The following is a 13,429-nucleotide window of genomic DNA, read 5'->3' on the forward strand; positions in this document are numbered from 1 at the left end:
TAATCATATCACATCCCCTAATCATATCACATCCTCTAATCACATGTTACTAATATAGCCGCATTCTAAATCATTTATCCTGCAACATCATTATTCATCACATCTTATCACATATGAATTACTTCCTTTTTCCACCACATCACTCATCATTCTCATACACTTTTCTAACAATTCCAACCAACATTGTAAACCAACTATCATGCAACATGCTTTCAACCAACAACCTACGAAATCACATCATCACCATCTTTCTCTACACATTCTCATTCTCCACATACATACATCCACTGATTCATGCCACACATTACTATATAGGTACACAATTCACAAGATAAACACATAGCGATCCCGACTCATATCCTATGGTGATCGGTTCAAAATTGTAGGGCGAGTTCGCGACTTTAAGACGTCTCCCAAGTCTTTGCATTAGCTCCTACAACTTCTACACGGGTTCATTTTAATTTGACTCCCTATATTCATTAGGTTCATTGGTTACAGGTTTCAGGATCGTCGCTCTGATACCACTTTGTGACACCTCCATACTCCAAGTGCCTTACCAGGACCACTTAAGGTATGAGAACGTCACCATCTCGGTTACCCGAGGCAGTGATAACCAAATGACAACGAAGAAACATAATTTAAATAACAATATAGTTTAAAGTGATTATATGTTCAAAACCAAAACTGTTAAACTGAAATATAAGGTTCTCAGACGGTCTACTGATAAAACTATCAGAACTATAAAACATCGTCTGACACAGCGGAAGACTTCTAACTGCCACGTGATGTCTCATCCCAGCTATCCCATACGCGTCGTATCATACCTGCTTAATAACTGCTCACCATCCCCGAATGGATCACCACAATTTTTAAAACATTTAAACGGGGCCAATACTAATTACACGATAAAACCAATATGAAGCAAATGCCAAACAGCTCAATCAACACATCAATCCCCAAACTCCATAATCAATCTCCACACAACTGACTACACATTAAAGTGTGTAGTCCTCCCAGAGTACCCATCGCAACAGATACTCCACACCGCCAGTGGGGGACCGCAGCCGTTCCCACCTAAGCCCCGCTCATCTCCATCGAGCGATAAATCCATGTTCATTAATGTGCACATCCCTTCTGTGGCGGGTTCCACAGAAGGCGAATCAAGGGCGTGAAGCCACTCCCGCAAGTGACTCCACTCAGCCAGGGACGCACCCCGAAGATCACAGACAGTTAAACAGTAACCACAACACAATATCAACAACCGTCTGAAACAATCAACAATAGAAAATCACAATCGTCTGAATCAATCAACAATCACTAACTACAGCACAATCACCACAAATCATGTAACTAATACTGAGTAGGGAAACCCTACATGGAACAGCAATCACCACAGACGGTCACAATCAGCTAATCAACATCGCCCTTCACTGAAATTACTTCCTATCAAACATACAATCATACAATCACAATCTAACAACAACAATACTCCCCAAAACCCCCAAATTACCCAATTAGGGTTTCAACCAAAATCAATGAAACAACATAAAAACTTTACTAGGACCTTACCCACAATACGACGGTCTCAACGGCGTAAAGAACACAACAATCCGATGATTCTAGCCCTTAGAATTTGATAACAATGTGAGAGAGAGAAGCAACGTAACTTTGGTTTGTCTTTGTGAAGTTTATAAAAGTGTAAAGATGAAAAGAAACTGACGGATTAAGATTATATAAATTTCTCACGTTGCTATCAAAACCCGTCAAACTCAGCCCGTATAACTCACTTACTCGATCGAGTAAGTAACTTATTCGATCGAGTGACTCTTACTCGATCGAGTGCCACACTTACTCGATCGAGTATCCATCAGGCAGAACACTGTTTCGTATAAAAACATACTTACTTGACAGAGTAAGCCCCACTCGATAGAGTACCCAAAGACTCATAAAACCGTAGTATTACAAGTGATGTTTCTAATTTTTATATAAAAATTTTTACATTTCATTTGGCAAAATAATGTCGGTAAAAAATTATGAAAATAATATTATTAGATTCACGGTAAGAAATGCTATCATTAGAGTATATATAGATTTCATATAATTTGCACATATTAAAGATGGTGTATTTCATAGTATGTTATATGTCCCACATTGAGAAATAATTTAGGTGTGATAAATATACTACATATAAAAAATAGAATTTTCCCACATCGAAATATAGCATAAGGTGGGCGATTCTATGATTATAAATAGGAGGCATCCTTCGAACTTAGGCACCAAACCAAAATCTTTTGAATCTCTTAAGTATTGTCTCGGAGAGCTCTTAATTAAAAGTTTATATCATCATATTTTCTACCTATAGATTTTATATATCCCATATTGAAAAATAATTTAGGTGTGATAAATATACTACGTTTAAATAATATAATTAGAATTGTGTTAAAAAAATATTCTATCATTAGAGCATAGGTTACTATCATTTGCACATATTTTAATTATGATAAAAAAAATAGAAAACGAACGTCCATGATAGCAATCTATCAAAGTTCAAGGTTACCATGAGAAATTTCCAATATTATAATGATATAGTTAATTAAATTTTCATTTAAAAGAGAGAGATATCCGTACCAATAAAACAATAAATGGGGTATTATTTTTTAATTGTTATGTTATTGTCACGCCATCAAACTTAACGTCCATTTAACAACCTTTACATTAGGGGGTACCCTGGGCAAAAAAATGGAACCTCAAGGGTATCATAGGCAGATTCTTAAAAGTAGGAGTAACATGGAAAATCTGACAAAATTAAGGGGTACCACGGAAAATTTCCGTATCTCAATTATGTTAAATTTTTTTTGAAGAAAAACAACGTACAAATATTAATGGAGAGTACTTGATCATATTATTAAATTTAAATATAACTATTAGATATAATGAGTAGCAAATGTCTGTATTCGGCAATCGAGATCTGGTTGGATGTCGAACTAAGTGCAAAAAAGTTGGTGTAATTCTGAGTATATTATTCGTCGCACATAGAAAAACAATGCAGGTTAGATGAATATATATTATCTATAAATAGTAAAATTGTCCCACATCAGAAAAAAAATCCAAGTTTGGTGAATAATTACTTATAAATAGTAGAATTGTCTCACATCGAAAGATTAGTATAGGGTGTGGTGATTATATGATTATAAATAAGAGTTAACCCACGTATATATTAATCTTTTATTTTTTTTAAAGAGATATTTTAATAATATGTAAACAAATTATTAGACATAAAATGTAAACATTAAACCCCTATAACGTTTATTTTTGCATTATAAATAAGTTAATTACCCCGTTGCAACGCACGAGCATTCAAACTAGTTTCATATTATTTGCACATATTAAAACTTCTTAGTATGTAAAATTGTGTAATTTTTAGTATGTTTTGTCCCACATTGGAAAATAACGTAGGTGTGGTGAATATACTACATATAAATAGTAGAATTGTCCCACATCAAAAGATTAGTATAAGGTGATGTGATCCTATGATTATAAATAGGAGGCATATTTGGAACTTATGTATCCACCCAAAAAAATTTGAGTCTCATAAATATTGTTTTAAAGAGCTCTTAAGATTTTCTATCATTATCTACGATATGATATAAAAACTAAAGTGGAAATCGTTGGGAACTACCCGGGAAAGAGTTAAGAACATGAACAAGAAACTAAAAAAATATAAAACTAAAGGTTTTACTAATCGTAGTTGATGGGGCATATTCTGCACCCGCGGACCGAGTCAACATATTGAGCAAGGTCAAAGATATCCACAGCAAGTCAACACCTTGGACAGCCTAACCGACGCAGCCTGTCGGCCTGTCACTTTGGGTCTCGGCCACGACAACTAGCCAGCCGGGACACATATCCGCGAACTCATATCCAAGACCCCTCGGCGGCGAGTCAACAGGGCCCGCCGGCCTGCCATGGGTCCCTCGGCCGAGGGTAGATCAGTCTTTCCACCTGCTAGCCACTTGGCCACTACGTGACAAAAGGTGAAAGTCTATAAATACTCCTCAACTCTCATTGAGGAAAGGATCCACAATTTAACCTAAACATCTCATAATCTGGTAATATCTTCCTTATCTCTCTACAATATATACTTCGCCAAGTAACACATAACTTAATCCTCTTAAGTTTACTGACTTGAGCGTCGGAGTGAGTTCGCTCGGTCCAAAGCCGAGCCCTCAGTTTGTTCATTGTTTCAGGAGACCGAAAGGAGGATTCAACCAAAGACGTCATTCTACAAGCACGGGTGGTAACAAATAACTGCTCTGGAATTACACCCGGAACAGTAGTCATATGACACAGTACAAAACTAAAGATTTTACTAATGGTTGTTTTCTGAATGCAATAATAGAGCGTTAATGAGTCGTTATATGTACGATGTAGAGACCCCTATCTAATGATCGAGACTAAGTGGTTTTACCTTCAAAGAAAAATAATATGTATACAATAGTGGATTTTTTAAGAAGAGACATTTACTCCTTGGTATGTTATATCTTTCACATTGAAAAATAAAGTAGGCATGATGAACATACTATGTCTAAATAATTAAATTATGTATTTCACATCGAAAGAATAGTATACGGTAGGGTGATTTTATAAATATAAATATGAGGCATCCTTAAAACTTAGGTATTAATAACCTAGATTTTTTTTATACAAAAGATATGTACTTTTTAGTATGTTATATGTCCCACATTGAAAAATAATGTAGGTATAGTGAATATATTATGTATAAATAATAGAACTGTCCCATATATATACATTTTCTATATTATATTAAAGTGATGTTTATAATTTTGATATAAAAACTTTATAATTCATTTGACAAAAAAGTATCATATGAAAATTATATAATTAGATTGTGACAAAAAAATGCTATCATTAGAGTGTAGATTATATTGTATTTTCTCATTATTAAATCGGGTTGATGTCAAAGTAGGTGCGAAAAAAAATGTACTTAGTATGTTATTTGTCCTACATTGAAACGTAATGTAAGTATGGTGAATATACTATGTATAAATATTATAATTGTCCCACATCAGAATATTACCATAAGGCAGGGTGATTGATACGTGCATTTTATATAGCCTTTTTAAGTCTCTTACGCATGTATTTCTATGGAAATACGTAGTTCTGTGTTACGAAATGCTCCGAATAGCCTACTTTGGTTCGTTTGGCTTCAATTGCACGAATGGACCTGAAAGTAGCGGAATTGAGCCTAAACTTGTCCCGTCTGCATGCATTTTGGAGAAAAGAAGAATTGGATCAGAAATGCTACTGTCTTGGCATGCGTGAAGCGGCTTCGGAAGCTAAATCAACGAGTCATAGCTGACTCTAGTGGTATATCTCTCGATCGAGAGGTTTTGCTGGCCTAGTTCATCGATCGAGAGCTTTTGGTGAACAAGACGACCTCGATCGAAGACTTTTGTTGTTCGATCGAGATGTGCTATTTTAGAGTTCCTCGATCGAGTGCATATTGTGCTCGATCGAGAGGTTTTTGACAGAAGTTACTCGATCGAGTTGTTTAGAAGTGCTCGATCGAGCACTTTGGGATCAGCCGTGAGATTTTCTCGCGTAAACTTATTTTCTAGATATTTTAAGTTTTAATTAGGTAAAATAAATATCTCTCCTATAAATAGGAGAGACTTAATTAGGTTAAGGGGGAATTATTCTGGTTCCTTCTTCCTCTTGTGTTGAACGTTACTTTGTTCTTCTATTTTCTGGATCCCGTCTAGTGTAATCTTTCTTTACTCTTCCTTTGCTATTTAACTTAATTCTCTCTTATACATTTCTCTATCATGTTTTCTATTGCTTTAATTGTTATTGTTTTATTTATATTTATGTGTAGCTAATCCCCTTTATGCTAGGATTAGAAGAATCATGGTACTGTAACGATGATGCGATAATTAGATTAGACGGTTCTGGTCGTGAGAATTGATTCATAGCAATATAACTGTAATTATTAGGTTGAATGCATACAACTGAAGTAATTAAACCGGTTAAATTCAGACCTAGATCGAGAGATTGAAATGAACAGACCTGTTATGAACAATAGACTACACTAATGAAGGCGAGAGCAAAGTTAGTAGTATTTTAGGGCGGATAGCGGACCGAGAGGACCTTTTCTTTACCCTTCTCACATCAGAACGACTAACCTACCTTTAGCTGACTTGTGTAATATCATGATGAACCGACATCTCGACATATTTCTCTCTATCTGATTAATCTCCTATTTCTTTCCTTGCTTTTATTTCAGTTCATTAGTTTAGTTTAAACAACTCAAACCCCCCCGTTTTGTGACCTTAGACAGACTGATTAACAAGTAGATAGTGACCGCCTCCCTGTGGATACGATACCCGACTTACCTCTGCTGCACTAGTAGAGCCAGTTGGTTTTATTTTTGATAGGGTTGCCAGCCCGGTGTCAAATTTTGGCGCCGTTGTCGGGGAGGCAACTATTTTATCTGCTTGTTTTATTTTTGTCTGTCTTTAGCCTCAAGGAATTTATTCCTCGAGCCATTTCTTACTTTTTTTCCTTTAGTGTTGTTTTGATAGGTCCTACAGGTCCTACCTAGACAAGATTCTAGGAGAAAGAACATCAAAGGGAAGGCTTGAGTACCTTTGATTCTTTTGCCAAGATGTCTAGCGTCTCCAGAATTATAGCACAGTTTGAAGCTCAGAATGAAAGATCTGGCAAGCTGGAGAGTAGACAATCTTGGGGTGGTCCACCTCAGTTCCATGTTGTGGCGCAACAGGTGGTCTACTGTGAGAGATGTGGTGCTATGGGGCACAATGCCGTTATTTGTTTAGCGGAGAACGACGAAGTCTATGCGTTTAGGCAGCGTAGACAAGCTAGTCATTCCTTTGCATATGTGCCTCCACATCCGTTTCAGCAACGGGCTATCAAAAGCCTCAATTTGTTTGGCCGCCGCAACAACAAACCCCTCATCCTGACAAACAGAAAGAAGAAGTTGCTGAATTGACGTCTATAGTGAAGGCACTTGCGCTTCAAACGCAAGAGATTATGCAAACTAAAGACGCCATTATCAAGAGACTTGAGACTCAGTTGACTCAAGTAATTGCCGAGCAAACTTCTAGCCCGAGACAGTTTATGTTGTTCGCACCAGGGCTGATACTCCCTATGAAGGACCGGTTCTGCCTATTGGTGCTGAAGATGATGGCTCAGATGTTGAAAATATTGTTCAAGAGGAAGAGTACAATGCAGTCTCGCCTGCCCCTATTCAAACATTCGATTGAGAGCCCTACTATGCTCGATCGAATGAAATTACTGAGGAAGTACTCGATCGAGAGGATAAAAGTTCTCGATCGAGCAATGAGGAAAACAATATCCTTGATCGAGTGACACAAGTTGTTCGATCGAGTGCAATTGCCGAAAAAACTTCTCGATCGAGTATCTTAAGTGCTCGATCGAGTAATTTTTATGCTGAGAACAATAAATTGTCATCTAAGTTTAATTTGGACGATGATTATGCAAATACGGTTAATTCCTTAGCAAAAGGTGGAGGCCATAACGCTGCAATGAGTTGCTGTTCCTCAGTTGATGCTTTGTTGTGGAGGCCAAAAGTAAAGATCATGGACGCCGAGGGGACTTCCTTCAGTCAGAAGCCTTGTTGTGGGCCAGTGATTTGCGTGGGTGGATGAAGAGAAGAAGGTCGAGCTGGGACCTATCTGAAACTAGCGCTGACCGGGAGGCAACCCGGAATTTAAAACTCTTTTTAGTTGATTTTCAAACATTTTAGTTTTTTTGGACATGTAATAATTGATTTTCGGACATAGACTGGAACATTTGGATTTGTTCTATGGGCATTTATTTCGTGTTTGAAGATGCCTCAATTGGAGCATAGGTATTCGTGCATAGACAACTACTCGATCGAGTACTTTATGTTCTCGATCGAGCACCCTAGGATGAAGACTTCTTGATCGAGTGCTCTACTTCTCTCGATCGAGCACTTTTGCGGCCATTTATACTCGATCGAGTGCCTTGTTCTCTCGATCGAGTTCGTTGTTTTGATTCGCTTCCAGTGACGTTGTTATGAAGTTGTTTGCGACCTCCCTTGTTGCTGGCTGGTTTGGGGAGGTCCCTACTTCGCGTTATCTTGTAAGTTTTCCGAACTTCACTCTTTTCTTTTTAGTTTGCATTTCCTTTCCCTATTTTTGAGTACAATGAGGGCATTGTATAGTTTGGTTTGGGGAGGGTATATGCATCCATATCTGTGTCTGCATTTTGTTGCATGTCTGTTACCACGTTTAATTTTTGTATGCATTGTCTTTTATTCTCAAAAATTGAAAAATCCAAAAAAATAGAAAATTCGAAAAAATTAAAAAATTTTATATACTCCGTATCTTATACAATTGTTTTGCTTTATAGTTTACCTTGAATTCATTTGTACCATTTCTAACAATAAATTTTCGTTTGTTAAATAAGTTTCAGTTTTTTTTTCTCTTATATATTCATATACTCCGTAACCTAGAGTCCTTTTGTTTTTTCTATGAAGACATTTTTTGAGAGAGATCATGTGATTATCAAACAAGATTGGTTAGAGTTTGTACGTGAATTCGTTTTGATATTGTCAGGGGCGGCTATGATCAAGTGCGGGATGAGCGCGCGAACTGGGCCTCCAAATTTTTGGGCCTCGTGTTCGTATAAATTATGAAAACATTAGTCATATATACATAATAATCTCTATGTATATTAACAGAAGTGTGATAACACATTGGTGAAAACATGTTTCAATTGGCCAAGTAACCCGAGTTTGAACCTTGCCATAACCATTTTTATTTATTTTCTCAAATTTTAAGGGCCTCCGTTTTCATTTTGCACGGGGCCTCTGAATTATTCGAGACGCCCCTGGATATTGTGCTTTGCTACTTGGTGTTGATCTTCTGTTTCAACCCATCAAATCTAAATGAAGTATGTGCTATATTCAGAACCAAATTAAAACCATCGTCTAATTCTGTCACTCATATTTTATCAAGTTACGAATATGATATCTTAACAACAATCCACGTTAATTGCATTGATACCGTCTTACACAATAATTTGTGTAAATATTATGACCGAAAACAAACACCAATGCACAATTAAGATGTAAGGAGTAAATGATGAGTATTTCTCATGTAAGTATTGATTTGATTATGTCCTTTAATAATTTTACAATAAAATAGTGCGTAATTTATTTGTTTTTACATTACTCACGAAGAGGCGGAGGAAATTTTGTTAAGGGAGTTCAATCTGGTCAAAAATATTTTGTAGACGTTTGGTTTAAAAGGACGAAATGGATTGAGATATCATGAGGGATGTTGGTTATGTATGATACGGGACATATGGGATGATAGAGGCAAAGGGGGTAGGGTATTAGTTGGAGGATATAGGATATGGATTACAGCATGGTGGTTAGTTGCGGGGGGTTACTGAGATAGGGGTTGAGACGGACGTTGTGGTCCATTAGTAATGGTAAACGCTGCTTCCATAGTTCCATACGCCCAGACAATTGCGGGTGGGAGAAGAAATGAGATAGAAAGTAGAGGAATAAGAGGAGAACAAACAAGAGGGATAATATGATAAAAGTGTAACAAACATAAGGGGTAATATGATAAAAAGCGTACAACAATGAGTAAAATTAAATGTATATTGCGTAAATAAACAGGTTATGAAATCTACAAGAATTTTATATTCTCTTTTCAGATTTCACCTTTCATAAATTAAAAAAAGCAGAGTACTTAGAATAAATTAAGCAATATAAACTTATAAATAGTATAGGGGTAAACCATTTTCTAAAATTTAATAATTTACAAAATCCAAACAATACGTAAGTTTTTACATTTTATAATATTTTTGTTGCCACTCGTGTAATGCACAGATCCTAAAACTAGTTTTTTTATATTTTAAAACCCGTACATACGCCTTCGAAAGGAGGAGGACATGGACAACTGAAAAATCAAGCACAAATAGACAAAAATGCAACTAAATATGCAAGGATATCAGTGTCCTCAACATCAGTATCAGTGTTCTATTGTACGTACTTGATCAGTTGAGCCGCATAAATCAACTAACCAACGCCTTCTATTATTAATTCGACTTGGTACCGTTCACTGATTCACATGGGGGGATTGAATAAAAACAAATTTTCATTTAAGACGAAACTATTCGTCTTTAAACTAAGACAGTAAAACGGGTTAAGTATTATACCATTTGTGTATATAAGATAAATATATTGATTTTTCCTATGCATTTTTACTTACACAGTGATATATATCTAATCCGTCTTCACCTTAAATGGATAGTGTTGTCTTAAGTGAGACTTATTGATGATAAACACAAAACTAGTAATCACATTTAATTATCTTTGTTAAGAGTACGAGTATCTTTTACGAGTATTAAATAAGCACTATAGTATGTGATGTTTCCTTACATAGCTAGTACGGAGTATTTTTTTTTTTTTAGAACTATTGGTTACAAAACTTCGTGAAAATAGATATTTATTAAATATCTTCTATCCATTTACAAATTTCAATGATTAAATGACTCGTAATAACAAATTACATAGAAATTGGGAGATTTTTTTTTGTTTAGAAGGAGCCACGCGAGACCAGGGCGAATTTATTGCTGATGGGATTTGAACTCAGATCATGAGTACTACTCCTCACGACTTTATCAGCTATGCTAGCTGACAACTGCAAAATTGGTCGAATTAACATTTTGGATATAGATAAGCTCTCAATACATAGGTTCGGAATAGAATAAACATTTGATGTATAGATAAAACTTTCAGTAGTGGCCACATTTTAACTTGTATTCACGGAATTTATAACTATTACATCTTTCTTCAAATTTTAAATTTTTTCACAAGTATGGTTTCTAAAACTCAATGGACAATTTATGTACTTCATCCGATTTCGAACCATCTTTTAAAATTCAAGAAAAAGATGCAGAGTTGGGGATCGGAAAAAGAATAAGAATTTGATATAGCTTATATATATAAACACCGAAACAAAATAAGGACCATTTTATTCTTCTAGGAGAGCATTAATCTATTGAGGAACTATTATAACATTTGAAGTAAAAATGGTTTTAAAAGTAATAAAATGAATGCTTATAAAATGATTTACGAATAAAATCTACATAGTATAAAAGGGAACTCTTTTTAAGAGTTTGAATGGCTCCTTATTTTAGAGGTAAAAAATTAATTTTATAACGCGGGGCCTACCCATGATCTTAGTAACAATTAATTAAAATTTTCAGCAACTTTTCTAGTATAACGTGGGGAATTTATTTAATTCATTACTAGTATAGATCCCGCGCAAATGCGCTGTATATATAGAACTTTTAATTTTTACTGTATTACTTATAGATTTTAGATTTATATTTCATGATTTTTTTTTAAAAACTAATCAAGAGAATTGAGTAATTCCTTGAAGTGTATTTTTTATGAAAATATTTTAATTATCTCAAAATATTTTAATAAATTCTTTTTTCGTTACGAAGTTAATAATAGGGGTAATACTGTAATAGTTTATGTTTATGTATAGTAGTCGTTTATAGTTTTATACCAATTTTGTTTTATTTTAGTTAAAAGGTTAATATTTTTAAATTTGATGATGAAAAGATTATTTTTAATGAAAAATTAGTTTAATGAATAAAAATCTAATTTATTTCCATATTTAAGCTTGAGCACTTTGGAGTTTAGAGAAATTTTATTCTCTTAGTATATAGGGGGATTATGGCCATAATTATCGTTAATATTTATGGTATAATTAATTAGGAGGTAAATTTTGTAATAAGAGTAAATATAGATAGCGAGATCAATAAAATAGAAGACAAATATTTTTTTTTTTGGAGAAAAGATCATTATCATTAATAAAAAGTCATACGACATCTACAACATATGCCAAACTCAATCGGATACAAATCGATTACGACCATAGGAAATAAATTCTTGTTCAAAGAATGAAACACTGCAACAGAGTCTCTATCATCGATTCGCCGCAAAAAGCTTTCATCCATAAGAGGGTCTCCGAATCTTCCTTGACGAGTATCCATTTCTTCTGACGTGATTGATTGTAGCAATGAATCGGACAAAATATGTAAAACCATATAACGATCTATAACAACGCTGATCTTCTGCTGACTTATTAGAAAACTGCAAATGAACCAGAAAACGAAAGCTCTCAAACTGAGAGAAGGAAACCACCGATAGACGAGGACAAAACCCTCAGAAAGAGAGACGGAACAAAAACGAAAGTGGAAATTAAACAAAAACATAAAGGAAACAAAGCGGAACACAGGAAAAAAACGGAAGCCACCGCCTCTCTACCAACCTACAACACCGCCAGATCCAAGCACCACCCTGCCACACCACCTCAACAAACTCGTCCGATAAGACCCAAACAGCCCACATACGCCACGCAGCCCGAGAGGAACGGGCAGACCCGTACGATCCAGAACCGGGTGTGGGTAAGAAAGAGGAGGAGGGTTAATCGGAAGAGAAGAGACGGGTCGTCGGAGAAAGGTCTTGAGAGACCCCATCCCCGGCGACATGGTAGGGGGTTGATGAGTGGCGGTGGGAGGAAGGAGGAGAACGGCGGCAGCAAAGGGGGAGGATTTAGGGTTTTGTTTTTTAGAGAGAAGGGGGAGAGAAAACTAGAGAGAGGATTACTCAAGTGTCGTTTTAATCCGATTGAAAGACAAATATTTTAGGGTATTGCTTTTTCACATACGGAATTTACTCTTTCACATACAATATTTACGATTTTACCCTTCTTATTTGTGTTCATCTTCCTCACCCAAAACCCAATACAACTCATCTCTCGCGCACAACCATCCCGCACTTCCTTCTCGGTCGCACCAACCACCATGCATCACCACTGCATCATTAATGGCCTGCTTGGATTAGACCATTGATAACCTACTCTAAACACGCAGGTTCGTTCGTTATCAAAATTTCGGAAGTTGCGGTCCAGTTTGCCCAGCAAATTGATAAAACGCAAATGACAAGCATATTCTTTATAATTCACCAATTTCTAGCATGTTGATATTCAATTATTCAAAGACTACGTGGGATTTGTTTCACTTTCAACCATATATGTCTCGATTGGTTAATTATGATCAATAAAAAAGAAAATTCTTAATAATTGAAAAGGAATTGCAACAATAATATTATCAATTGATATTTATTAGTATTAAGATTCATTGTTAAACTAATTTGAACATTTAGATTAGGGTTTAGGTAAAAAGTAGAAGTAAAGTTAATTCGGTTAGGTTTAAGATTAGAAGGGTATTAGATGAAAATTTAATGACAAAGTGTATGTGAAAGAGTAAAATCCGTATGTGAAAGAGTAATTCCGATATTTTATTGTAGAGT

The sequence above is a fragment of the Silene latifolia genome, chromosome Y (genome assembly GCF_048544455.1).
Source record: "Silene latifolia isolate original U9 population chromosome Y, ASM4854445v1, whole genome shotgun sequence".
NCBI classification, from domain to species: Eukaryota; Viridiplantae; Streptophyta; class Magnoliopsida; order Caryophyllales; family Caryophyllaceae; genus Silene; species Silene latifolia.